Source organism: Nanorana parkeri, unplaced genomic scaffold (genome assembly GCF_000935625.1).
Source record: "Nanorana parkeri isolate BGI_ZX_2015 unplaced genomic scaffold, ASM93562v1 scaffold557, whole genome shotgun sequence".
Taxonomy (NCBI): Eukaryota; Metazoa; Chordata; class Amphibia; order Anura; family Dicroglossidae; genus Nanorana; species Nanorana parkeri.
In genome coordinates this window covers 381,066-386,437 of record NW_017306825.1, presented here as the reverse complement: position 1 = coordinate 386,437, position 5,372 = coordinate 381,066, and the positions used below count along the sequence as shown (strand labels likewise).

Here is a 5,372-nt window from a genome sequence, read left to right as displayed (position 1 = left end):
ATTTAACGAACAATAAAGGCAAATGATCATGTCTTCTGTAAAAGGTTTAATTATGCAATATCCACTGTTAGCCATTAGGTGTCACTTTAATACTGCAGCATTGATACTGCATGGCTTCATTCACTACAAGCCCATTAATATTAAAAGGCATGCAAATGATTTTTGAACTACAGAAGAAATTTAATCTGTCCGGCATTAAATACGTTCCATAGTTCCTAACATATTCAGAACCTTGTTTTCTGAGAAAAATGGATATTATGTTATACTCGTGAAAGGTTACTCTTTAACTGCACAGACCATGCTGCTGAAATCTCCTAGGAAATAATGGTATTTGCCAGCACACTGATAAATATTACACAGCTGCATCTGTGCAGAATGGAAATGTTCAGGGCTCCATTCATACTGAAATAAAGGGGACAGACAAGGTCAGCAGGGTTCCCTTCGTATTATGTGACTGCTCTGAATTCTGGTGTGTGATGAGGCATGTCGCTGAGGAATTCCAGCCACCAAAGAAAAATATTTTTTTGTCAGTTAATAATGTCATTTGCCTACCCAGAAACTCTTTCTGAATTCTTTGTAGTTAGCTACTCATAGATTTTAGAAAGCTGTGAATTGTGTAAGTACAAATTTGACTCAGGACAAGCTCTTTTCAAAGCATGGCACGGTGCCCTATTTACTTGTAAACTCGGCTCAGCCAAGTCCAAGCACATGAGTTTCAATGAAGCATTGAGAAGGCTGAAGCAAGAAGCTGGCCTTTGCTTATTGGAAAAGGGGGAAAAAGCTAACCAGACAGATTTTCTTGATAGCTTGCTTACCCCCAAAAGCAGGAGGTTTGAGGGCCACCTACAGATATGTGATTACAATCTGTTCATAGACAGCCAGATTAGGCGGGATGTCATGAACACTATCTGCAAGGATTTTGACAAAGGGGGGCAGGGTCACTAACTGATCTGCCAGACACAATGAGAGCCGTGGACTGTGCAGAAGATACCACTGGGGTTCTTGACACTGAACACAACTAGGTGAGCTTTACTGCAGAAGCAACACTCCATCCCACCTAAACTAGAAATAGCAATGACATATCTAGCATTGCCTACATGATTATAGGTTATGCAAAATGGCTTTATTTTGCCATAAATATAAACTGCTTCTCATGAGCTCCTACAATTAAACATAAAAACTTGGCCAGTGGTTCCCAACCACGGGTAAGCATGGCTGCACTGAGTCAATGGTCGTAGTATTGCTGGTGGCTGGTCCACCAGCACCATTGAAAAACATAATGCATGCAGGGTGGCCTCAATTTTACTCTTGGGAGCTCCTCACTCCTCCTCTTGCTATTTGTGACACTGCCTGCCGACTTGTCTCACCGTCCAGCTCCTTTCTCTCTGCATGCTGTCAGAGTGGGGGTTAATGTGCAAGTGTGTTGTAGGGGCAGGAGGATGAGGGTCAGCTGCAGTGGCGAGAATGCAAGGAGGGTGGCCAAGCATGGCTGGAGTCAAAAGACTGAGGAAAAGAAAAACAAGCTATGCAAAGAGTACAAATCCTGCAATCACCAATAAGTATCTGTTAGTAGATTGTCATTGCTGAATATTTCTAAAGGTGCCATTGTTATTTTTAAGATATGGCTAAAGTTTCTCTTTAAAGCCTCACTTACATGAGCTATTTAGGCTGGGTTCACACTTAGGCGACACCTCACCGCGCGGCAATCGTGCACAATTCCGCACAGATTGCCGCGTGGTCAGGTGTCACCATGGTGTGAACCGATCGTGCTGTGGGTGCTATTATTTTCTCAGTACCCAGCAGGGAGAAGGTTTCAGCATGCTGAGCAGTGGGGGAGGAGAACACTGTCAGCATTGCAGGAGGCCGAGATCTACTCCCGGCTTGGCCTCCTGTATCAGGAGAGAGAGCAGTGATTAGAGGAGAGATCTGTGATGTAACAGGAGGCGGAGCTCTCCTTCTTACCGCCCTGCCTCATGTGACAGCTGATTTAGGGTGGAGAGCGGAGTACAAACATTCAGCGATCAGCTGATCGCTGAATGTTTGTTAATAACTAGGCATACAGGTCTATTCACTAAGCTGCCAAGGGCAGCCGAGTGAACAGCCGACCCCAAGTGAAGCGAGCCGAACACTGTTCGGCTATTCTGTTCACTCTTCAGCGTGGCTCAGCCGAGCCGAGGCATATGCGTTCGGCTCGACTGAGCCGCTTGGCCACGTTCGGGAGCTGTAGGGCTATAGCGAATAGCCCGTACACCACCCCTTCAGTTCTATTAAACCGAAGGGGTCCTGGGGCCGAAGCTAGCCGAAGGTACGGCTAGATCCTTCGGCAGCTTCGTGAATAGACCCCATAGTGTGAGTTACTATGTACCAGTTATGAATGAATAGGAAGTGATCTACATAATTTCCTATTCATTCATGATTGTGTACATAGTAACTCATACTATATTCACAATTTATAAATGAACACTCAGTATGAGGCTTCCTGTTCATTCAGTGCTGGGGCTGCAGAAAAAGACTCAATCTCTTTTTCTATCTTAAAAAGGAAATATCAGGGGTCTCTTTAGACCCCCAATATTTCCCTAGAGTTCATAGCAGTAAAGTTAAAAAAAAAGAAAAACAAATCAAAATAAAATTATTTTTAAAAGGTTGGGGGGAAAAAAACGCAATTTTCCATTTCATCCTGACAAATTTTTTATTTTCGGTTTTGGTATCGGTCTCAAAATTTCATTTCAGTGCAGTTCCTATTTACATTCTTTTGGTGGTTAAATAGAACCTTCTCAAATATATCTGTACATCAGACCAAAAATGGGGGAACTGTGGAGAAAAGGGGGACAGAGGGATCTGGTTCCGTATTAGGGACAGTCCCTCCAAATGAGGGGCAGTTGGGAGGTATGCCGTGATATAGCAAGGGGACCGTGCTTTATTAGTGCCTAAGAATTGTGGCAACTCATCGTAAAACGTGTGTTTGCTGTACATCACCACAGTTCAAGTGAACATACCAGTATATATGCGTTGCATTACGCTGCTATTCACAATGCAATGAGATTTAGTTCACCACAATGCACAGGTGGGAGTACTCTATGAGGGGAATTTATCAATACTGGAGCAGACAAAATCTGGAGCAGCTGTGCATGACAACCAATCAGCTTCTCTCTTCAGTTTGTTCAGTTAAGATTTGAAAATGAAACAGAGAAGCTGATTGGTTCCCATGCAAAGCTGCTCCAGATTTTGTCTGCTCCAGTTTTGATAAATTGGGTGTTTTGGTGCTTGGCATTGAAAAAAAGATGCCAGTGCATAATAACTTGCATTGCGTTGTACTGACAGGACAATCAAATTAAAAGGCTACCCTAACGCAAACACAGATTACCACGCCTAAAAAAACTGCTAACCTGTGTGTGTCAATACACTGCATTAAAGTGAATCCAACTCAAACCCCAATTGAAATGTCATGACTGATCTCTTTATAGACCTGTGCACCCCTGGGTTATTATTTGTGAGCAATTGTTGCTAGGAAATGCCTTGAAATACCTTTTTCTCTCACTGAAAATGCGGCTTCCAGCCCTCACACTGCAGTATTCTGCGCTGGCAGAGCTCAGTAACAGCTTCACTCTTTATTACAAGATTTCTCACATAGACTTGTATTGCAGAGTAGGGAAGGTGGTAAGTGTATTACATTACTAAGTGAACTCAGTCTAACTCTGGAACCTGCTGTACTATACAGTCATATTTAGACTTCCTTAACAGCTGCTGTTTCAGTGGAGGTAAGCCTAAGATAATTGATGATGTCAATACAAACTGCATATCTACATCTGTGAATTCAAATGGGCTTTAAAACCAAAATGTTTGTTCTTTTGGATATATTTGGAAAGAGCTAGACAGTCGGTCAGGTTTTTATTGCTGTCTAGGCCCAATGTGAACATTTACCCTAATTTTCTATCCCAGAAAAGAAGTCATGCTTAAAAAGGAGAAGTATGAGGCGAGTGCTTTTCACTCATCCTCATAGTTCTAGCCGACCTGTGACAATGAGACTGTCACAGGTCGGCTCAATAGATCGGGAGGTGAGCGAACACATACCGGCGTTCGCTCACCTCTCGATCCTGTCACGGCTCTCTGCCGTGACAGGGGAGGGGATGGATTCCCCCCTCCCCGATCCGCCAGCGCTGATTGGTGAAACGGACAGGTGAGGGGGCGGGTACAGCTGGCTCTGCCTCTAGATAAGCAGAACCAGCTGTCAGTCACCCAGCTGGGCGGATCCCAGCATAATTGTCGTGATCCGCTTCAGCTGCGGCGTCTCAGTATACCGCGAGCAACAGTTCGCGGTATACTGCGGCGTCTCGTATACTGAGCCTAGGGTGACGGGAGGACGATAGTTTGTGTCCTCCCGTTACCTTAAGGAGAACTATGGGGAAAAGCCCTAACCCCATAGTTCTCCTTTAAGTCAAGGGGTTGAGTCGGCAGGGGGTTAGCAGGATCAGAATTCTAGCACTTTTATAAAAAGGTCAGGTAACATTTCACTGGTTCTGGGGAGTGTGTCTTTACTACATCAAGCCATGTGTGCAGTGCCACTTACACGCACACATCGTAGGACATTTCATTCATGCATCAGTGTGTGCAACAGCCTGGAGTAGGGAAAATCCATGCTGGAAGTCCTGGCACTCTCATACACAAGGTTGAGTCCGTTTACTACTCCCAGAGGTCACCACCCTGCTTCACTTAACTTCTTCAATATGAAGGGGCAATCCCATAAAGAAAAAAACAACGAAATTAAAAGTAGAACACACAAAAGAAGCACCGCCCCTCCACGGCTCAAAAAAAGAATGAGCTGCTGGGAGCACGTCCTCGTAAGAAATTCTCTACGACTAAGCCTGTGATTAGTGAAATGCATCAGAGGGGGCAGCATAGGGTGGGACACCATTGATGTGGTACAAATTTCATTAAATCACCCCAGCGGAATCCGGTGTAAGGCCTGCTTTCCTTTTGTTTGTATATATAATCAAAGAGCTGTAATTCAGGTGCCTTGCATACACTCCACAGACATCTACATGCTCAAATGCTCTTCCTTCCTCTGTGCTGAGTCACAAATAAAGCCCTTCCTACAGAGCTTCACCATGTTATCAGGCAGGTGACACTGATGTGTGATCTCACAAAGGAAATGTCACCTAGCAACCTAACACTGTGCTAGCCTATCGACTTCCTCTCTTCCTACACAACAGCTTCCATATAAACAAACAGTATTATTTGTACAACCTATCTGTATTCCCTGCACCTATTCTAATACCAACAGTAGTGGCTCCATATTGCAGACTTTGTCCAGAGCCCTTGTACTTGCCTATAGCAAATACCTAGTAGTGGTGTAAATAGTTTAACATTCTTCG

The 5,372-nt window shown here is 44.2% G+C and overlaps 1 long non-coding RNA gene across 1 annotated transcript in view; it reads right to left on the bottom strand.

Annotated features, from left to right (window-relative positions):
- Window positions 1–4,699: 4,699 nt before the first annotated feature.
- Window positions 4,700–5,372, bottom strand: part of LOC108791530 — a 4,846-nt gene continuing 4,173 nt past the window's right edge. Inside the window, exon 3 of the long non-coding RNA XR_001941509.1 lies at window positions 4,700–4,714. This is a non-coding gene — a long non-coding RNA (uncharacterized LOC108791530). The remainder of the gene's footprint in view (window positions 4,715–5,372) is intronic.